This window comes from Aulonocara stuartgranti (assembly GCF_965226115.1).
Source record: "Aulonocara stuartgranti genome assembly, chromosome: 2".
Classification (NCBI taxonomy): Eukaryota; Metazoa; Chordata; class Actinopteri; order Cichliformes; family Cichlidae; genus Aulonocara; species Aulonocara stuartgranti.
Genome location: NC_138940.1, coordinates 8,033,658 through 8,057,774, shown reverse-complemented (window position 1 = coordinate 8,057,774; position 24,117 = coordinate 8,033,658). Strand labels below are relative to the sequence as shown.

The 24,117-nt window shown below is 40.2% G+C and overlaps 1 long non-coding RNA gene across 1 annotated transcript; it reads left to right on the top strand.

Moving 5' to 3' along the window:
* Positions 1-211: 211 nt before the first annotated feature.
* Positions 212-23,481, top strand: LOC309691878. Its single transcript, XR_014272136.1, has 3 exons — positions 212-552; positions 2,207-2,289; positions 22,780-23,481. It is a non-coding gene; the product is annotated as an uncharacterized lncRNA (long non-coding RNA).
* The last annotated feature ends 636 nt before the right edge of the window (positions 23,482-24,117 follow it).

Below are 24,117 nucleotides of genomic sequence, written 5' to 3'. Positions count from 1 at the left end.
AGAAGCTTTTGGTGCTGCACCTTATTTACAACAGATTTCACCCAGTGACAGCCAGCAACCAGCAGCCACTGCCAGCAACCAGTTGGCAACCAGCCGGGTAATTGCACATTTTCTTTCTTGGTGACCAGTGGTTACCAGGAGATCACCAACTGTGTGACTAAGGCCTGAAATTTAAAGATATATATATATATATATATTAGGGGTGCAACGATATTCGTATCGATATTGAACCGTTCGATACAGTGCTTTCGGTTCGGTACGCATATGTATCAAACAATACAACATTTGTAATTTATTTTATCAACTTTCCTTCTGACGATGCTGTCTGTGTTGAGCGCTCAGTGAATCTGCGTTCGACTACTCCGCCTAGGCTGCACTGTCGAGCGCAGATCCACTGAGCGCTCAACACAGACAGCATAGTCAGGAGGAAGAGCGCAGGGCAAGCTAGCGAGACAGAAGTTAAGCTCTCCTTGCAAGATGGACCTCCCCCACTCTCATTCAGATCTGGCGTTTGGAATTATTTTGGTTTTCATGTGACGTATGACCCTGAAGGTAAGCGAGTCATGGACTAAAGTAAAACAGTATGTTGGATGTGCCATGCAATGCTTAATTACATTGGTGTGAACTAGTGTGTTAGCGCAGTTAGCTCGTTAACGTGTTGGCCGTCTAGCCCCATGCACGGGGCGATCGGCGGTAGCTCGTTAACGGAGATTTGCCGTGTTGTGGCGTTAAGGTCATTTCAACGAGATTAACCTGAAAGCACTAGTGGGAACACAACGAATATGACTGCACATTTACGCCGACATCATCCTAGTGCAAAGACAAAAACAACAAGCATGCTACTAACTTTAGCCGAGTCATTTAGACAGCTGTTAGCACGTGATTCTCCTTATGCTGCTGAGAATATAGCCCAGAAGAAGCGGATAGTATAGCTTTTATTTTGGAAAGAGACATTTCTCTGTAATAAACTCTCTTTTCCAAAGATGAGTGATTCCTCAATCAGATACAGGGCTTGCAAAATCGCTAGCCTGACGTCCTGGAGCTAGCGATCTTTCCAGTCGGGCTACAAAAATCTATCTCTTCCCTGCCCGTCGGGCTATTGTAGGAAAAATATATGTCAATGCTTTTGCATTCTTTCAGAAATGTAGCTGGGTAATTATGTCATTGGCATCGGTGAGCCACTGTCAATATGTGACATATTGAAGTCGCGTTTGAATTTGCGCTTGTTTTTTTGCTTTCACTTTGCAATGACAGCACTGATCTGTGAGTGATGATAATTTGTGCACCAATTCCTCTGACATAGTCTTATTAATTGTTAGCTTACTATGCAAACATGACAAGTGAAATCTCCCGCAGCAAGCTTAAACATGTGAGAGGTTGATCGCGCAGAGAATCGCTGAGCTTATGTGAGTCCGTGTGTAAAAGTAGCAGTATATATATTTTAGTTCTGCTGAGCCAAATAAGACAGGTCGGGGTGAAGAAGTGACAGCCAAAGAAAAGCTTACCACAAAACGGAGAAGTTATGACAAATGAGACTATAAGGCAAAAAGAAAGTGCAGCTTTATGGTTTCATGGACAAAAGAATTTCTGTGGCTGCAATATGACGAGCTAAATAACCAGGGCTGCACATAAGTGGTCCGCAGGTGCGCATTCGCTGTCAAAATAAAAAACGCGCACAAGGGTTAGGGTTAAATTTAAAAACTGTACTTTTGAGTTAAAATATATATTTATAATTTTAATAAATGACAAATTAAAAAGGCATGAACATTTTTTTGTATCGAAAAAATATCGAACCGTGACACCAAAGTATCGAACCGAACCGAACCGTGAATTTTGTGTATTGTTGCACCCCTAATATATATATATATATATATATATATATATATATATATATATATATATATATATATATATATATATATAGAATGTGAGTATTTTTTAATGTATTTTTTAAATAAAGTGGTAGTGTAGGGTGGAGATGTGAATCAAATGTGCACCAGAAGAGTACTTCAGCCAATGAGAGTGAAATTGTTGCAAGTCTTTAATGGTTTTGGAAAGGGGAAATTTTGGTATTTAAGCAAAACAGGAAACTCTTAACATGTTTAACTCAATCTGTTTAACTTATGCTGAACACTTGCTTATGTGTGTGAGAACATAACAGCTATCTCTCTTCAGCCCTTCACTTCCCTTCTTACATTGCTCCAAGGTAAAACATGTCATCTGTGGGAGCCAGTTTGATGGGTCCCGACACTTGCAGTGCTTTGAGGATCAAGACAACAGTTTCCCAGTGTGAGTTTCTTACTGGCATAAGGAGTGAAAACATGAAAAAAAGAAAGAAAAAAAGATCTGCCGGCTGTCAGAGACTGTAAATGGTGATTTTGTTTCACTTCTCTACGTGTTTCCCCCTTTCTTTCTTTTTTTTTTTTTTTTTGCAGAATCAAAGACTTATTGAATCCTGTCCAAAACCAGCATGTTTGGCCCTGTCATGAGAAATGACAGCCATGTTATGTATTTCTTAGCTACAGGTTTTACTTAGGGAGGTGTTGATGGTGCTTCACATGCCACATTGTGTGTTTTCTGTAGGGACTGGCTCCACTGTTGTGCACTGCAATCGGCCTCTGTTGCGGGCAGGGTTAATTAATGCAGTTGGAATGTAACGAGTGTTGCTTGTCAGCCAAGTGCATGCCCGCTGGCATTTTATCAGCTTGTCACATTAATGAAATACGGTGCATGTCGAGATTGCTCAATTTCCATTTCAACTTTTAAACTTTGCCTGGCTCCAGCTAATGATGTAAGAGTTAAATCGAGCATTAAAGTCATTGAGAGGCAGCAACAACCCCCCAACACACGCTAATACAGTTTTGGAGCTTCTTGAATGCATGCACATATAAGGGTAAGAACAGCCTTTACTTGCAAAGCAGGGCTTAACACTACATTTGTCTCAGAAAATCTTACATCCTGTTGGGAATAAAGTACTCTGCTTTCACTGTAAATACTAATTTGCTATCATTCTTTGGAAACTGTGATGAAGTCTTATTCAGTGAGGTCAAATGTTCCATTTAGTGTCATATGACATGAAGAATACAGTCATGAGGGTAGTCTTTGTAGTGATGTTACAAAGTAGGGTTGTGTTAGATAAAGTTTACAGGTTCTGTATGAAAAAAGAAAAAAAAAATTCCCATTTTGCCCCTGTTGTTATCCTCTGGTCCTCTACCAGCTCAGGTCCTTTATCGGAGGCCTGAGGGCTTGAGGGTCCAGGGAGGTATCTTTGCTCTTCCTTGGGATGCGCTCTTCTCGACAGAAATCTCAGTTATTGTTCCTGGGATCTGCCAGAGCCACACGACTAGCTTGGGGGTCACTGCACCAAGTGCTCCGATTACCACTGGGACCACTGTTACCTTCACCCTCCACATCTTCTCAAGTTCTTGTCTCAGCCATTGTTACTTCTCCAGGTCCTTCTTCCTGGTGTGGCTATCACTTGGTATAGCTACATCTATCACCACGGCCGCCTTCTTCTGCTTGTCCACCACTACTATGTCGAGTTGGTTAGCCATCACCAGTTTGTCTATCTGCATGTGGAAGTCCCACAGGATCTTAGCTCAGTCATTCTTAACCACTCTAGGGGCAAATCCTGTTTTGACCTCGGGATTTCCAGGCCATGGTTGGCACAGATGGTCCTATATACTATACCAGCCACATGGTTATGGTGTTCTATATATATCCGGACTTCTAGCCTCTTGCCTAAGGTCTTGCCAGGTGTAGTAGCCTCTATGGATTTTGTACCTGGAGTTTGTTCCTGTGATGCCATGATTAGTGCCTCTGTGTGGTTCCCCAGCTGCACCAAGGCCGATCAGCAAGCACTCCAGCGGGTGGTGAAAGAAGCTGGCAGAATTATTGGAACAAGTCTGCCAGAGATCAGTAATATCTTCCCCACTCGCTGTCTGAGGAGGGTGCACAGTATCCTGCGGGACCAACATCACCCTGCGCGCCACCTTTTCCATCTGCTGCCCTCAGGGAGAAGGTACAGGTCTATACAGGCCAGAACATCCAGACTGGCCAACAGCCTGTATCCACAGGCTGTGAGGCTCCTGAACTCTCTGCCCCCCTCTCACGGACAATAACCATATCCAACTTCTTAATAGCAATGAACTGGTCTGCATTGGTGCATCATATCTTTATTCTCTTCCCCCTCCTGCCCCCCCCCCCCCCTTTCTTAAATAGATAACTATCATATCTGATATCATATCTCACAGTACAATAATATTGAATGGGTTGCATTGTTGTATTTTGTCATGTTTCTCAGGTCTTTGTCTGAATTTCTACGAACATTATTGCTAAGGATTGTCTTATTGCATTGGAGTCACACTGGGTTAAATATGTACACTTGGGTTTTAAGGGGTATTTATTATTTTCTTCTTTTTTTTGGGTTGTATGGAAGCCCCAAACGCAATTTCATTGTTCTTGACAATGACAATAAATAAATAAATACTAAATACTAAAATACTTTCAGTCCAGCTGGTAGGATTTATGGATTTTAGCCAATTCCTTTATCTGCTGGTGCTGCATACCGTGCAGGCCCCTGTCCTTCCATGATGGTTCCTCATCTTGCTTCTCTTCATTCTCGGATTTCTGCTGCCTGGATATTCACTAAGCATGTGATCAGTTGAGGCCATCTTCCTGATGTTCTTATGAATGTTTGTGGTCTCATTCTGAACAGCTATTCTAACACTCACCAGTGTTCAGCCTCGGGTGTTGGATTTTTGGTGAAGCCCTCCATGCATGGTCAGGAGCTTTCTTGTCTTGATGTGAGGTGGCTTCTACCTCCTCCTGGCCAACTTACTGTCCCAGCAGGGCGTAGATGTTGATTGTATGGATCTTATTCTTTACATTCAGCTGACTCCTCAGGACTTGCCTTACTCTCTGCAGATATTTGCTGGTCCTTGTGGCCTCTTTGTGGTTCCCATTTGCCTGTGGGATTCCAAAGTACTTGTAGCTGTCGTCAATGTCTACAATGTTGCCATCTGGAAGTTCGATCCCCTCAGTTCTGACTATCTTCTCGCTCTTTGTTACCTTCTGACTACACTTCTCCGGTCCAAATGGTATTCCGATGTCGTTACTGTGGTGTAGATCAGTGACTGATGCTTTGTTCACTCTTGACAAGCTTGATGCCATCATGTACAGGAGGAGGCGAATGATTGTTCAATTCCATAGTCGGTATCTGTAGCCAGTCTTGACAATGACTTCACTAAGGAGGTTTAGGCCCGTGCAAAACAAAGGTGGGGAAAGGGCATCTCCTTGGTAAATCTCTCACTTCGTGGTGACTTGTGCAACTGGCTTGAAGTTAACCTCTAGTGTAGTTTGCCCCATCCCTATTGAGTTCCTGATGAAGGCTAAGGGTCTCACTGATGTTGTATATTTCTGTGCATTCCAGGTTCCATATGTGGGGCACTGAGTCATGGCCTTTCTTGCATACAATCCAGGCAGTGCTCAGGTTGGGCAGTCTGTTCTTGCAGTCTCCGGCAACTGCTCTGTCTACCAGTAGCTGATATTTCACCCTCCTGGTATTCCTGCCAATTCCTTTCTGTGATCCACTCATGTATTGAGCCATGAGCCTGTTCATATTAGCTACTATGATGTCTGGAACTTCCATGTAGTACTGAGGCAGGTTAAGGGCCAGTAGTTGGATGAGACCAGTCCTTTCTAGGGATCCATGGGGATAAGGACAGTCCAGCCTTCAGTTACCCATACTACTTCTCCATGGAGGGTACTGCTCCTTGTGGTTATTCATCTTGTAGCCTAGCATCTTTGTGATCAATGCTGCCTTGGAGTAGATTGGCTGATAAGTCTCAGTGATGGTCATGTAAACACACATGTTTTAAGTTGTTATCTTTGAAAGGCTTTTAAATTGAATCTGTAAAACCTATGATGAGCATCTCTTCTATAATTCTGTGTTCCACTGCTTTGGCCATAATAGGAATCTAAATATTGTGTAGGAACCAAAGTTGTGTATGGATCTCTATCTTGACATCATATGTCAATCAAAGGTATTCTTTACTCTCATCAGCAGGCACTTAAGGCATGGGGGTTGAGAAAGCTTTATCTCGGGCCTTGCCAACTGCTTCCAGTGTGGATGTAGCTTTAGATACAGCCACTACAACCCTAGTGAGCCCTCATCTGGGACTCTCCTCAGCTCTTTCTGGGACAGTGGCGCGGCTGCCCCTCTGTTGGTCTTCTTTGGTCTCTTGTGTTCTGGGGGCCTCTGGATGTCTGGAGTTTTGATCTCCTCCATACCTGCTTCATGCCCTGGAGGACGGGGCTGTGGCCCCCCCACACCCTCTAGCAGATCATTACATGAAGGAACCTTTTAAAAAACAAAAAACAAGCGCGTCCATGCTCACAGGTGTACACACGGGTGATCACACCCACAAACTACACCCTTTTTGGCTCCTACCTCAAAGCACACTGTGTTCTGTTGATCTTATGTGCTGCACAATAATGTTTAATATTTAGTATTTACTGTCATATTCCCATATATCATTGTGATGTTGTTTATTCTATTACTCTTGTTCTCTTCTGCTTGTTTTCTTTTTTCTTTCTCAGCAGGTGACCCAGGTGATTGATATATGCATTTTTTTTCTTCTTTTTTTTCTTTTTCTGCTCATTCTGTTGGTTTTTGGTTTTTGCCCTTCTCCCCCGTCCCTCTTCTCAGCTGTTTCTCTTTCCCTCTTTCTTTCTCCCCTTCTTTCCCCCAGTCAAGTCTGTCCCATGTTCAGTAAGTGAAAATAAAATAAACAATAAAAGGTGAATCAAATGGACCATTATGGCAAGGCTGGGATGGTCAATTTGGTAAAGTAAATCCGTTGGGCATCTTTCTTTGCCTTTAGACAACAATTCTGATGGCAAAAGAGCCAAACGGGACAGGCAAAAAAAAAAAAAAAAAAAAAAAAAAAAGATACAGCCATGACAAGGTATATCCAGAATGCAACAGGCCCAATGAACAAGCCTTATAAAAATAATGTTACATAAAAAAAAGAATTCTTGTCATATTTTGCTTCTCCAAAACGTGACAATAATTTAATGTGATCACTTCGAGAATCAAATTATGCAAAAAATGTTTGAATGAAGACACAAGTGAAGATTACAAACACTACCAAGTTTAGGTGTGTACTTGCAGGTTCTGGCATCTGTGCTAATTTTCTGCTTGAAAAAGCCATCATGTACAGTTCAGTTCTATATTTCTTAAGCAGTCTGTCATGTTATCCCTCATAACTTTATTTGAACCAGTTAAAATAATAATAATAAAAAGCAGTGTTAACTAATCAATAAAAGCTGATAATTGACCAAATTCCAGGAAACTGCAAAGAAAACTTAAACTAGAAAAGAAGCACGACTAATTGTATGCATGTCAAGTGCTTTTTTTGTTTGTTTTTAGTTGTCTGCTCTGCAAAAATAAAACTGCTGTGTTCAAAGTATTATTATATTAACTATTATAATTAGAATTATACCTGTTTAGCTTTTTTTTAACAGAATTACAAAGTATAACAGTGTTTAATCTGTTGTTTCTTCTCTGACCTGTGAAGTTTGATCCAAACTAAAGCCTGTGGTTATCTGCTTGTCTTCTCTTTTTCTCAGCTCTGAACATTTACAAGTCACATCATGCTACCAGACCAATTATTTCTAACTTACTAAATAAAGAGCCCTATCACGAATTGCTTCTGTGCAACTACTCCCTTTTATGTGTCTTTCTCTCTGCCCCTTTGGTTTCAAAAACACTTCCCATTTTGCAGAGAGCAACTCGCTTTACAGAGGAAACAAAAAGAGAATGCCCCTAACCATAACAATAACAACAGATTCTCTCCAACATGTCTCATCACTTTCATCTGTTCTCATTGCCATGGGAAGACAAAGCAGAAATTTTCCATAAACACAGAATGAATAAAAGATCCACACATAAAGTGTGTGATTGTACTTTTTCTTAAAATGATTGGATGTTCATTAATATTGAAGTCAACACAAAAGCACAGCACCTATATACCCTGTCAGACTATATTGTGAGTTATTAATACCTTAAAAAAAATCGTGCACAAATATAAGACACACCCACAGATACATTATGTTAAACTTGCAAGGAAACAGATGGCATTAACACAGCACTGAACAGGCATAACCTGTTGTATCTTTTTCACAAATCTGCAATACAATATTCCACAATTTCACCTTTTATTTTCAGATTTAATTCTTGGGTCGCTTTGTTCAGACAACTTTAACTCATGGAAAATTTTGTTCACCATTCATGAATAGATTCTTTTGAAGATGGCAATATCTTTGTTACGCACAGAGCATTTGAATTGTGTTCCAAGACAAACATATTATCCATTGTTTTACACATAAACAAATATTTTGTATTATTATGAAAAAAGTTAAGTCATTTTCTGATGTATGCATTTGGGAAGACACGCAGAGGGTTAGTGTTACGGAAAGGGTAGAGCTGACAGGGTGAGAACTTAAACTCCTATGAGAGAAAAGAAGCGACCATAGAAGAAACCATAAGAAAGAGTTGTTGACACTGAAATATACAGGGTGGGCCATTTATATAGATACACCGTAATAAAATGGGAATGGTTGGTGATATTAAAGTCCTGTTTGTGGCACATTACTATATGTGAGGGGGCAAACTCCTCAAGATGGGTGGTGACCATGGTGGCCATTTAGAAGTCGGCCATCTTGGATACAACTTTTGTTTTTTTCAATAGGAAGAGGGCCATGTGACACATCAAACTTATTGGTAATGTCACATGAAAAACAATGGTGTGCTTGGTTTCAACGTAACTTTATTTTTTCATGAGTCATTTATAAGTTTCTCTTTGTTCACAGCCATTGACATGTCGAAGAGGTTAACACGTGAGGAGCGGATCGAAATTGTGTTGATATCTGGTGAACGCAGTAACCGGGTCATTGCAGCAGATTTCAATGCAAGACACCCTGCGAGACCACCCATCTCCCATGCTACAGTCAGCAAACTGCTTGCTAAGTTTCGTGAAACTGGTTCAGCGTTGGATTTGCCAAAATGTGGATGCAAGAAAACTCACTAATGAAGAAACATCAGTGGCTGTCCTAGCTTCATTCAGCTAGAGCCTGTAGCACTCGTCACATGTCACTGGAGAGTGGCATTAGTCGAACATCCCTTCGGCGGATATTAGCTACTCACAAATGGCACCCTTACAAACTCCAGCTACTGCAGCATCTCAACGAGGATGACCCAGATCGGCGCACAGAATTTGCAGAATGGGCAAAACAAAAATTGGAACAGGACCCTCAGTTCATGCAGAAGATTTTGTTCAGTGATGAGGCAAACTTTTATGTGAATGGTGAAGTTAAGAAACAAAACCACCGCTATTGGTCTGACACTAACCCACATTGGATTGATCCCTCCAAGACTGTTGGAACAACAAAAGTGATGGTTTGGTGTGGTATATGGGGTACAACGATAGTGGGTCCATTCTTCATCAATGGAAACCTCAAGGCCACTGGATATTTGAAATTGCTACATGATGTGTTTCCCTCTTTGTGCACTGAAGCTGGCACGTTCCCTGAGTTTTTCCAGCAAGATGGTGCACCACCACATTATGGGTGCCAGGTCCGAGCATTCCTAGATGAACAGTTTCCTGGAAAGTGGATTGGTCGTCGTGGGCCAGTTGAATGGCCCCCAAGGTCTCCCGATCTGACCCCCTTAGACTTTTATCTTTGGGGGTCATCTGAAGGCAATTGTCTATGGTGTGAAGATACGAGATATGCAGCACCTGAAACTACGGATACTGGATGCCTGTGCTGGCATTTCTCCTGCGGTGTTGCTATCAGTGTGTGAAGAGTGGGAGAAGAGGGTTGCATTGACAATCCAACACAATGGGCACCACCATTTTAGAAGTGGTCAGAAACTTGTAAATAACTCATGAAAGAATAAAGTTACGTTGAAACCAAGCACACCATTTTTTTTCTTGTGACATTACAAATAAGTTTGATGTGTCACATGGCCCTCTTCCTATTGAAAAAAACAAAAGTTGTATCCAAGATGGCCGACTTCTAAATGGCCACCATGGTCACCACCCATCTTGAGGAGTTTGCCCCCTCACATATAGTAATGTGCCACAAACAGGACTTTAATATCACCAGCCATTCCCATTTTATTACGGTGTATCCATATGAATGGCCCACCCTGTAGAATAATACAGTAAAAGCTTTATATAATGTCAAATATTCTTTTTTTTAACCTATCAGCTCAACAGTTCAGCGTCTAATAGCATGAGACATCTGTGTTTACCAGATATGCAGAAAGGACTTAATTATTTTAGATTATACTTCATATTCCAAGAACATTAATCGTAGAAAAATGCCTATTAGAGTCATCGCTAGGGATGGGTATCGAAAACCACTGTTTCAATTCCTTGGAATTGTTTGCCATTTTTGCAAACGATTCCCTTATCGATTCCAGTCGCCCCGAATGACGTCACCACGTTGCGGAGCGTCATTTACCTGGCAGGAAACACGGCGCGTAAGCGGCTCAAACACTCAAAAGTTTGGTTATACTTTACGAGAACGGATGACAACAGGGCAACTTGCAATACTTGCAAAGTAGATATTTCATTTAAGGGAGGAAACACTACGAATATGCAAAAGCATTTGCTCACAAAACACGTGATGACCTTAAATGAATGTCGTGTTTTTAATTCCGCTCCGGACTCGTGAATCTCAACCCAGCAGCAGTAACGTTTGCACGTCCTCTCCCGTTAATGCAGCAGGTAAATAATCAACTAACAGTGTATATTATGTTAGCACGATCTGCCTTATTACAAAACCTGCCATTACTGTGCATTTAGGGGACCATGATGAGAGAGACAGAAAGAGTCTGGCTGGCTCAGATGCTGGCAGTTCTCGCTGCAGTCCGGTAGCGTCTCCTTTCAGGCCAGGATAGACGAATGTCACCAAGCAGTGACTAAGTTTGTGGTAAAAGGCTTGAACCCATTTGCCACAGCAGATGCCCCCAATTTTCGGTAAGTGAATGTGTTTAATTGTAGGCAGGGACATTACTGGATATTCTTGTGTAATTGCTACTGAATAATTTATGTTATACTTTGTTATTGCTACAGAAGAATATTTATTTTATTATTTTACATTTACAATTTTTTTTCCTGGGGACCCTGTGACACCCATTGAAGAGCCTTAGGCCGTGGATCTCTTAAGATCTCACTGTTGGGTTTGTAAGAAATTTAGGAGTAACATGGCCTATCTTGTTCAAAGAGAAGATATAAAACAAAGTTCTAAGCTAATCAAACTTAGTGTTCTCCTTTTTTAAAAAGAATCGATAAGAGAATCGATAAAGAATCGAATCGTTAAACAGAATCGAAAATGGAATCGGAATCATGAAAATCTTATCAATACCCATCCCTAGTCATCGCATTCATGTTTTTAAAAATGTATATTATTATATAGCATATAACAAGGTCAAAATTGAATTACACCCTTCTTTACTTCAACACCACCAGATCAGCAAAATGTAGACTCTGTTTTTTGAAAAATAAATCAATAACAATTTCTATTCTAGTTCTGTTTTTGAAGCCTCAAGCTGAGTATTATCAATGTTGCCATTTTAACTTTTTTTAAACCAAATGTCACGACTATATCTGACTTTGAATTTGAAGAACATCGCATGCTAACTTGTCAGTGACAAAGTAAGTGTGCCTTTATACAAGCCCTGATTTAGGGCAGGTTATCATCATTCTAGACACTAATGGGAATCATAATTAACAAAATAAACATATCATATTCAGCAAGACTTTAAAGTAGCAATGAATTCATCAGGAAAGAGTTTACTGAGGTTAAAGTTTAATAGAGCGGAGGGCTGTTTTCTGACTGATTTCTAATACAACCTTCGTTTTGCAACAACAGGAGTTTCTCAAAATGCATTTTGAAGACACTTAACTTCTTGATGCATGTTAAATCGTACAGGTAAGTTGATTTGTTCATCTGAATGTAGCTGTTTCAAAAAACGCTAGGTCCAGATGAAAAGGATCAGCATTCTAGGATTTATTTTTGACTCTGGATCTCTAGAAATCTGATAACATATATTCCCATTTAAACATTTCTTCCCTTCCCGATAAGCTGATTTTTTAGCAGAAGTCACATTGCCAAAGTTATGTCAATCAGAGCCAGTGCCACAAGTGCACTTGCAGCTCCCATGATGCCTCTGGCTTTTCTCTGGCTCTTGTCCACAGCAGAGAGTCAATGGCTGGATGAAGGCAGAGAGGTTGAGGGCTGAGGCCACAATGGGGCTCTGACAGGCTCCTTTTCTGATGGCCTCATGTGCCTTGTCGGTTGTGATAAGTTGCTTGAATAAAGAAAAACAGAGGCACAGCTGAGCATGCTAATAGAGTAATTGTGGCAGGATTTCAGGCGGGGGCCGGAAACCCGCCAGCTTTTTCAGAACAGTCTGCAACCCCCAACTCACGCCATACCCACTTCTTCACCCCTTCACACCACCCAACCAACAGCCTTCCCTCTTGGCTTTGCCAAGGACTTGCAAAGTTATTTTAACCAATTGATTTCCCAATAGAACAACCACCACTCCCCCTTTTTGCTTAATAACCCCACACCGATATGGACTAGAAGAAAAAAACGTTTGTATTAACAAGTCCAAAAGTGAAGACAAAACATGTCTGTGAACACAGTGCAGCTTTCACACATTAAGAAATCTGTCCTCGGTCCGGAGGCATTTGATAGTTTCATTTCGGCATGGATCCCAGAGGGGCCCGAGTGCAGCTGCTTCCATTCTCCTCGTCTATTTTAGAGCAAAAAAGGAAGACAGGCCTGTCATGACAGCCATATGAAGTATGTTGCTTAAAAAACAAGCCCAGATTTAAAAGATGTCTTCAGAGCAATCACCATGAGCAGCGTGGACCTGTCAAGCTTTCCTTGATAGGAATTTTGACCATTTTATACATTTGCATATTCACAGTAACTCCCTACACTTGTGATAAGCACTGCTCTCTTTATACAACTTCCACTTGTATATTCTGTAACTATGAAAAGTATGTAAATCCTACTGACGGACATATTACATTATGTTTCAACAGGATAATGACTTTGAAGTGGTAGCCATATTTTCACATAATTCAAAACTGCTGAACAAATATGGTCTAATAGTGTTTTAAAGGGTGAAGATCTGCAGGAGACACCCCAAAGTTTCCTGGTGGTTTTGAAAAAAATGGAAGAAATTAAAACCACATTTTTCATTTTCCAGCTATCAGTATGCTGTACAATCCAGTTACTGTTACACGATGTATAATGGAGCTTCACCAAAACAGTATAAGTAAGAGAGAATGCTGCACAAATACACACACATTACTGTTTAAATCTTGGCATCTGATAAGCAGTTATAAGAATTATAACAAATTGCCTGGTGTTTAAAATGCACAATAGTTGCTTTTATCAGAGCTGCTGATAAACCTGTTAAATAGCACCAGCCCCTCCAAGCTTTTCCCATTACCAGTCTGAATCCCATTACCAGCTTCAGCTGCACAACAGGCAGTACATCAAATTTTCTTTTGCACCCTGGTCCCGCTGACCACAACTAACATCCGCTCTCTTGTTTTACTTTCTTGCTCAGCTTCATTATTGATCCATATCAACGCCACCATTTAAAGTCAGTAGACATTTTTAGAAAACACTTGCTTCAGACAGTTTTTATCCATGGCAAACGACAGGATTACTAGGAAGATAAACATTGCTTCTGGGGCTCATTTCCCTGTACATGCTATATGTCGTGCCTCACGGTGAACATGCATTTTACATTTATGTTTATAATAGGCTCACATGTCAACACATCAGTTTGTTTACTTAAACAATGATATACGACATATTTGAAGGAAACAGTGAGAGGTATTAAAAGGGGCCCATGTCTCATGTTTGCTCCAGGGACGTTCTTAGTTGTCAAAATATGGAGTTAGATAAATATACAACATAAATATGATTTACTATTAACTATCAAAGAATTGGAGAAAATGGGGGTAAAATCTTGTGCTCAAAGAATTATGTTGATGTTGTTATGTGCAGTTCATGCATTCCCATACTGTCTGCAATAGGACAAAGTGATGTTCTTTACATTAGTCTGACATTTCTTTAACTAACCAAACAAACCATCTAATTTGTAGATTGCGGGGGGACGGGAAGTCATGTGTGAAACCTCTGTCCCAAGTTGTTGACACAATCTGCACTCTGTGCCACCTAATTCCCGGATGTCGGATCATCCTGTCCTCCAAATCTCTCCAAATCCCATGGACAGTGGTCCCTGAGAGGCCCTGTTTACCCTGGGCCTGCCAGCCACGGCAGCCTCAGAGTCTCTCCCCGTTTTGTCCCGCATGAAACAGTCACGCACTCATCAGTTAATGCTGAACATCTGGAGGGATTAGCAATGTCAGACCAATCAGAGTTGAGCTGACAGATCCCAATGAAATGCCATTCTGCAGCTGCGCTCGGCATTCATGCGCTTTCGGATTCCCATTTCGCCTCTCTGTTTTCTCTCCTGTCCTTTCTCTTTCCATTGCAATCAATTTGTTTGCCTTTTATCGTGAGGGAAAACAAAATTATTCTTACTCAAAAAGTAAAGAAAAAGAAGCTGTTAACTTATGTAAAATAGCACTGTGAATATAAGTTGCCAATCGAGATGAAAAGCGGGTGTAGGGATTTGATAACATTACTTTGCATTTGCACGTTATCTTTCATTTTGTCTGTTTATGGTTGAAAAAGTTGAAAGGCACCCAATTTATAAGATGGGAGGACACGTGAAAAAGGGAAACAGGCAGAAATAGAGAGAAGGGTTAAGTAAAGTGGGGTCAAGGCACCACCTGCTCCAAATGTTTGCAGCTATAAATCATTTGTGCTCTGGTTGTACTGTGTATGCTGCTACAAAGACAGATGAGGATAAAGTTAAACATGTGCTCGCTACCCAAAATGCTAATTTTTTATGGATTTCACTCGAGTTAAGGGCTGATTTGCATTTGTTGCTTATACTTTTATTGATGACAGACACAGTTGTGCGGTTCAAAAATCAAAAGCATGCTGGCAGAACTACATGACTTAGATAAGTAACTAAGGTAAATAAAAATAAATAAAATTATATTATGGTATTTAAAAATTTGACATGTGCAAGATAGGTGAATTATGTTGTTAAGTTTTTGTATTTTAAGGTCTGTTAATCTCATTCCATCCCTTCTCCTTATAGAAAAACTTTGATAATAATTATATTAATCTTGATGATTTATAGTGTTTAAAAAAACACTTAAAAATACAGCTATTAAACATTTTTCTTTTAGTGGTCAGAGGTTTATTTTACTTCCCCACACACAGAAGCTGTTTGTTTGTTTGTGATATTTTTATGTGTAAAAAGAAAGAGAGGGTAAGTAGCAGCCAGGAGTAGCTAATCAAAGGCATTTATTAATTGCTTCTGCAAAAACACACAGGGGAGTTTGATGGTCTGGATAATTCGGGTGAGTTTTAGTACAGTTCCCTATTCCCTCTAGTATTGGGCATCCCAGCAAATGTGCAGTGCTTGGAGAAATTGCAGAAAATCCAAGAGCTACATCTGAGCCTCTACAGGCCTCTGTTGGCATCTTAAATGCTAAAGTTCATGATAGCACAAGTATGGTTTGTTTGTAACGGGTGTCAGGAGAAAGCCTCTTCTCTCTGAATGTTGTTCTCTGTCTTAGGTCTGCAAAGGTTCATCTGAATAAACCACAAGATTTCTGGAATAACGTGCTTTGGACAGACAAGGCCATAATGCACAGTAGTACATTTGGCGATAACCAAACACAGCATATCAGCACAAACACCTCATACCAACTGTCAAGCACAATGGTTATGGGGGGTTGGTGATTTGGCTTGTTTCGCAGCCTGGGAACCTTGCAGCTATTGACTCAACCACAAACTGTTATGCATACTAAAGTATCTGAGAGTCAAATGTGAGGCCATCTGTCTGACAGCTAAAGTTTGGCCAAAAGCAGGTTGGAACAATGGAACAATGACCCCAAACACAGCAGCGAATGCCCAAAAAATAAAAAACTCAAGGGAACTGCTCCCTCAATCTCAATGAACTGAAACAATTTTGCAAAGAAGAGTTCCTCCACTCTTTTCATATGACTGTATTTACTGTCTCTAGTCACTTACTGTATGACATTACCTACTGCAGTGCACTAAGTCTTTTCAAATCTCATTACGTCTACAGTAGGGAAAGTCACTTTCAATAGCAGCCTATTCGAGCTCTAAAGTTAAGGCAAATGCTACCACGGATAAACAATTATATTTTTCCAGATGAGCCCATCTACCACCGCTGGTGATGAAATTGCATGAGATCAAGTTGCTGGAATGCACCAGTGGTCTTGGTTCTACTGGGACTAATCGGAGGGGTTTGCTGAGCCTCGCATGGACACACAGGGCTCGCATCTGATCCCAAACAGCTGCTTAGCAGACAGGGCCTGCAACTGAGAATGCCTAATCCGAAACCTTGCTACAGTCCAGGCAGGCACTTTTGAAAAACATTGCTGTGACCCTTAAAAGGTCTTGACCCCGCAGTAAAGGCACTTTGGCGTATTTTGTTAGGGAAAGCACCTGTCTTCTCATGGAGTGATTTTGAAGTGAGTTATTTTCAGCAAACAAACATTCCTTTGTGCTTGCAGCACACTAATGCTGAGTTTACTGATAACTGTTAAAGGAAAAATTGTCATATTTTTTTAAACTTTTACAAACATTGAACTCAGTGGTTGATATTTTTAGCAGATTTTGTTTTTCTTGTGTTGTATAATTGAAATGTAGTAGCTCCGAGTATATGGGCACTGTATAGGAAAATGAAGAAACTCTTTCCTGCCATTTTTCATTAAACTCTAGCAGTAGTACTATATTTATGGATTTGAACAAAGAATAAAATGAGGTAACGGTGTAAACGAAATCCACTTATGGGGCATGCAGGGTGGGTGGGTTGATCGACATTATACCGGTTGTTAACATGGTTCACCAATTTATTTCCTGTTACACAATGATTATCAGCATTTTCTCTTAACTACAGCCTGTTAGGAAAATTTGCTAGGGCGTTTATCAAGCAAGAAGTTCTTAAACCAAACACAGCACTTTTTTACCCCTGACCATGACTTTCGTGACTTTTTCCTTAACCTTACAAAATTGGTTTTGTGCCTACGATTAACTAAGCCTTGACAGCAATCTGCATAAATGATTTCGAAGTATATATCTGTGACACGTATCCTGCTCCTGATATGATGCAATGGATCATATCAGAGTTCTGGGACTACCAGTCGCCTGTATATGGTCATTTATCTCAGAGTATTTGTTAAACCAAACTGCAATTACACACAAGACTGTGTTCTGATTTGGGGTATTTTCAAGGTTGTGAAATGGTATTGTAAGTGATAATGTTATCGAGTGAGTGTGATTTCCTGTTGTTGTCATCTGGCAACCATTTCACATGAAGATAATTAGAGAAATTAGCCACCATGTGGAATGCTTTCTCTTGACAGAGTGAGAGAGAAGCCTTCCAGTAGTGCCCCGAGATCTTGATTCATAGTTCCTGATTTGGACTGTCAACACACACCAAAACACATACACTTTATCTCTCAGTTTTACAACTGCTATCTTTCCCTCTTTCTCTTTTTTCTCCCTTCTAGATCACACACCATGTCTGCACACACACACACAAAACGGAGCTCCCTCCGATCTGAAACAGATGTTTTACAGCAAGTCTCTCCTATGAAAGCTTCCACTGAAGAATACAGTCCGTCTCGTTACTCTCAAACTATTTAACTTTATTTCTCTTTCGTTCATATTTTCTATGTTGAATTCAAGTGTGTGATCTTGTTTTTACACTGTTTAGTACAATGTAGACACTAATACTTGTTCAACTTAAAACATCAGCTTTTGGATCTTCACTCTCCAGCTTGAAGGGGGATTAGCTCTGTCCTCTGAATTCTGTCACTCATGTCTCGGGAAACAGCATGTAGCCTAAGACTGACATCTCAGTCTAAAGTGAGAAAAGGGATGTCAAAGTTTGCGCTCACTGGGATTTGTTTCTCTTTGTGTCACTCCTTCGATTTTCTTTTCTCACCTTTGACTTTTTACAATCTCCCTTGCTGTGCATCTCCCAGCATCTCCTTGATAGCAACACCCCCACCAACAGCTACCCATGTCTACGTCAAATATGCTAAATATCAGTGTTTTGTCCTTTTCTTACCCATGACAATGGTGACATGAAGATGGGTTTGTCACTGTTATGATAAACTAAAACAGAAAACAAAGCAAACTGTACCCTTCTGTAAAAGACTCTCGATTAACCGCCCAGTTGAGTAGCTTCATAATCGTGAGTTTTGTTTCAATACCTAACTGAAAGAAAAATCAGGAGCTAATGGGAGCTTCATTGTTATCTGATCCATCTTCTTTGTGTTTCTAAGTCCCTAAATTACATTCTTGACAACACCTCTTCTGTACACGTAAGTGTCCATACTGTCAAACCAGATGTTTTGGGTTAAAACACAAGAAGATCCTGGGGTTGAATCCACTTGCCACTTGGGGCCTTTCTGTGTAGAGTATGCCTGTCCAAGTGTGGTTTGTCTCTTGGTACTCTGACTCAGGCTACGTCCACACTAGCCCGGATAAATTTGAAAATTGCGTTTTTGTGTGAAAACTCTCCGTGTTGACACTGTCGTTTTTAGTTGTTTTCACAGAGTTGAGCGTCCACATTGAAACGGCCGAAAACGCTTATGTTCCAGTGCTGCGCATGTGTGAAGATTCGACCTGCCTCATTTCTGCCTGCCGCTTATTTACTTTTCGGCTCTTTGAAACGTCGCGGCAAAATGTTGAGGAAAAGCACCGAGTTTTTTAAATGGCCTAACAATGAGGTGGAGTTGTTGCTGCGAGTAACACAAAAGTACAAAGTTGCAAAAGCGAGTGAGAGAATTTGAAGAAAAGCTATCTGGAGCATGTACTTCCTGATTAATCTTTAACAGGGCTGTCAAAATTCAGAGCAAACAAAACAACTGCTGTATAATGCCCTCCACTATCTTAGTTTAATTGGTCACATGACTGCATCACATGACTAAAATGTGTCATCGTTTTGAAAAAAGTCTCAGTTTTTGCTGTCCACACTGTGACGCGAAATCTGCATTTTCAAATCTCCTTGAGAGAAAACGCCGTCTCAGTGTGGACAGGAGGCCAAAACGGAGAGAAAACGATCCGTTTTCAAACGAAAACATATTAGTGTGGACGTAGCCTTAGACTCCCAACCTCTCCAGGGTCTACCCCACCTTTCGCCCTGTGACAGCTAGTGAAAATGGCCAGATAAGTGAAAGAAAATGGCTGTATAAATGGTTGAATATTTACAGGTTAGGTTAAGGTGAAAAAATGTTATATGTCACTGGCAAACAACCAATGGTATCTATTCAAGGTCCTAAGAAACAGCCAGCAATAATGACAAAGGAAGTGCTTCTCAAGTAGTGCCCTCATTTCTCACAACCTTTAACCTCCCCTTTCCTCTTTGAGACACAAACACCCCATCTGACCCTCCATGACCACCATTCCTCTACTCCCACTTCCTGACAGTGAAAGGCAGGTTGTTCTGACACGCTACCCTGTATATCCAGTTTCATCTCATCCCATCCCACCCAGCATACCTTTCATTTCTGCCTTTTGACAGAGCTTTATTTCAAATACTAATAGGAATCCTGTTGCAGGAATCCTGCTGATTGATGTTTGCTGGCGGGGCTTGGGAAGCATGTATAAAGAGGCTCCAAGGTGAAGCACAGTGGCACGATCCTCATATCTTTTGTCCTGACCCCTTTGCTGCAAATCTAAAAATTCTTGAAGTTCTTATTTTGAAGTCAAGGGATTCACAGGAATATGTTTTAATTTACTGTTAAGCATTTTGCCCATTGTTTGAACCATCACAAAGCCTAATGCAAGTGCTGTACACAGTCAGCTATATCATGCTTTAAAGTAAGCCTACCAGCACTCAGCTTTTGCTAAACAGCTCAGATTGTTGCCGCTGTTATCTAAGACAAGAAATGTTGTAGGGTATAATGTGTAAAAGTCTTACCTAGACAAACGTAAACAATGCTGGTCTTAGGTAACTAGACACTAAGGTGTGGGTTAATGTGAGTCAGAATATGGTTATGGTTAGAAACAGAAGAAGAGTATTTTATGAGGCTTTCAGCCACTGAATGAGACAGCAATATCACTTTTGCTCTGAAGACAAATTTCCCTGAAAATATGGGGCCCATAAAGGCAGTCAACCCTCAGTGAATGTGTGGCAAAGCATGAAAACGTGCCATAAAAGGAAACCTAAAAGAAAGGAAGAAAAAAAGCTTAGAAAAATTGGTTGATGTCTGGTTATGTGTGCCATGTGTCACTAAGATGAAGAAAGAGAGGGGGAGGTTTGCACCACATGTGCATATATATTACATATATTAGAGTTTTACAGGTCTCAGTGGCAGCGGTTCACCTTCAGCTGACAGACAATTAAATAGCTGGCTGCTGTTATGGAAAATAATAGAAGTTGTTTTTTTCTTACATCAATTTACACTTTGATTCATCTTTTTTGCTATGTTTTATGAAGCATGGCCACTTAAAACAAAATTCTTTCAAGTACAATGTGTCTGCTGCCAAGACTTCCTTTCTTCATTGTGAAAAATGCAATTTTGTGGATACACTTGGTAACGGAGCCATGCTCCATAGATTTTTAATAACATTGATGCCTCAGCCATATAGAAGGGCCATTCCCATGTAATACTGCAGGTGTTCTCTTTCACCTAATCACCACAAAGTACAAATGTGAAGCCACCCATGATAAAGTGACCCTTCACAGTCGCGCCCCTTTTAAGAAACTGCTGTCCCACAGGTGCATCTGAGGACTAAAGCTAGTTTCACATCATGTAGACTTAAATAGTTCTATGAAAGCATGTAGTATGTATTGTGATAGGTCATTTTTTTATATTTAATCCACCACTAAATATGATATTTTCCTACACGTACTGACTCGCTTTCCTCATGACCAAATCCTCCATTTTGTGTTTGAAGATTTTTTGTTTATGTAGTTTCTTAAGTGACTTGAGGTCAGCAAGACACCACACAGATAGTTGGAAGTGCTTCACAAAGCGAAAAGACAGTTTAAGGCACTGTCTGTCTGATAGCTGAAGTTCTTATCTGAGATGTCCCCTAAACTTTTCAAACAAAAATAAACAGATAGGAAACTTTCACATCCTGAATTCTCACAAATCTATGCTGAATTTCTTTTTGCTAAAAACATATATATAGATGCCATTTTCTAAATATGTTTATGAAGTTTGCACTGACACCTATCTGACCCTGAAAGTCTTTACAATGGGTGTGTTTGGTGGGTCAATGGATTAGTGAGCTCTAAGCAGGGGAAGGTGCATGGAGGCGACGTGAATGTGAAGCTCAAAAATTCTGTCGAAGCAGGCCGGTGTTGAGTTTCTCATCGGCCGTGCTAGCTCGTGTAAGCCTCTCGCGTTCCAGTTCAAGGGTCAGAGTTCATGCAACAGGCTTGGGGCCTCTGAAATGTGCTTGTTGGAGAGAAGTGAACACAAGGTGCATGAAAAGGTCACAGAGAATATAGATGGCAATAATTTATCTTTTCAGATGTATTTATTTTTTTCTTGGTAGTTGATTTGGATCATTACTTGACAGAAAATGAATCACAAGGGTTTGATGGGTTATCACCAAAACAGGAAATGTTTCGCACACACATGCACACACATATGCATAATGAGTCTCAATTCTTCAATCTAAAAGTGAGGATTAAATCATGCTTCATCATTAAAAGTAGATGTAACTTCTAAATGTTCCCAATTTGTTCTTTCTTGGAAATTTTCAAGAAAGAATGAATACCAAACTATACAAGATAAAAACCATGGCTGTCCTGATACCAGCCATTTGGATGACTTAAGGGCAACGTCATATGGGTATGTAACCTCTTGTGAAGAGGTTAACAAGGCATTATGGTCATTACTGCTGAAGAAGGAGCAGTAGTCCCCCTTCTTGAAATCTACCTTTAAATTATAGAGCTGGTGCATATCATTTTTCAGGGCTACGCTAAGTACTACCTTTAGGCAAGCTAATCTTTTGTGCTGGGAGATTGAATGTGGGCTTAAGATTTCAGTTATGTTCACTCTGAGATAAGGAGACACATTTTCCTTTAATGTGATGAATTTGCGAATCAAAAGTGTTCACTGCAGACAATGGTAGTGACTGCAGAAAAACAAAAAAGAAATAAGTTATAGTCCATACATATTTAGGAAGTTATACCTTAAAAAACATTAATTTTTAATATTTTTGACTTTTAGTCATATTAAGGCACATGCAGTGGTTGACAGAGTGAGCTGGTACATAGCTAAAGTGTATTTGAGGTGACAATGTCAATGAAGAATAGGAATAAACAGAAAGACTGCCAAAGCTGTCTTCAGCAGTTACTGCTTATAATGACTATGAAAACCACATGAAATTAAAGGACAAGAGGAAAAAGATGCCACTGCTTCAATTGAGACTTAAAGAAAGATAATTATAATATATTATAATTTTATATTCCTTAAACTTTGTTACCGTTTACGAGTCTTTTGCCTTCCATAAGCTGGAAGAGGGTTAAGAAAAGTACTTCTTGGCATACACTTTGTACATGTGCTGTAAATAAAAACTGCTTGGTATTTTAACTGTCAGGAGTCGTGGTGTGGAGCGAAGGAAAAGAGGACTCAGACGCAGGACTCATTGATGGGTGACAAACTGAAGGCCGTGTTTATTATAGAGAGTGGATGAACAGAACATGAAATGGAGGGCTGGCTGGCTGAATGACTGACTAGCACAGGAATGACGTCAAGACAACATCAATGACACGACACCGAACTGAGGTAAACTGAGGTAAACTGAGGACTTAAATACGCAGACTGATGAGGAGGATAATGAGAGACCGGTGAGTACACAGCTGAACATAATCTGGCTAACGACACAAGAGACGAACTGACACAGAAAAACAGGAAGTGAGAACAACATTGAAGTGGCATAATAAACTAAATGTGACAAAACTGAAAACACTGGGTCAACGACCCAGGAACCCTGACAGTAACGTGGCATTTTCAAGGTTTGAAAAGTGCTTAAGTTGTGGATAAAGTGCTTGAAACTGCTCTTCAGCACATAAAAAGAAGACAACTCTGGTTCTAAATCTGCGTGTGATAGTTTGATCGGCCAATCGTTTTGACGCGCAGATGGAAAAATTAGGCTGTTGTCACGAATGAAATGCCATTTGTAGAGCGCTCGTCTGGTCTTACTAACCACTCAAAGTGATTTACACAACAATGCACATGTGTGGCCTATTCCTACGCAGCAAATACACATATGGGCAAATAGTGCACTGATTAACCAAACATACAATTCTTTGGACTGTGGGAGGAAACTGGAGGCCCCAGAGGAAACCCTTGCAGATGCAGCGAAAATATGTTAATTCTTGCTGCAATGTGACAGTGCTAAGCACTCTTAAAAGTGAACTTAAAAGTGACAAGAACAAATCACGTTTACAAAAGACTAAATCCCAAATTGGCTAGATCATTTTTCAGTTGTTTTTTAGCACAGTGACATCTGATGTGATAACATTTCACGTGATGAAAAAGCAGGAATGTCAGTTTGAAGTATATAGATACAGTATATGAAATCACCACTGCAGTACAGTTGTGAAAAATCATGAAAATGGCTTAAATATGCTTGAATTTTGCACTCTGTGTTAATCAACTGTTTAAATGCAACTTTTCCTACAAATCTTTCATTTACATTTACAGAGTCACTGTCTTCTCACCCCTCCCGATATTTTAACAGCAGCTGAGATGGGGTCTTCTCCTGTGTAAGTACAAATTTGCATTTTAACAAGTCCTTTAATCTTTTATGTTCTCTTTTATGTTCTCTCTTCTTTTTCATCTTTTAAAAGTCTTTCAAAGAATCTGGAATTCATTATTTTCATTTGCGTTAAATGAGTTTGATCTTTCCACTTATCTAAGAATAATGCCACTT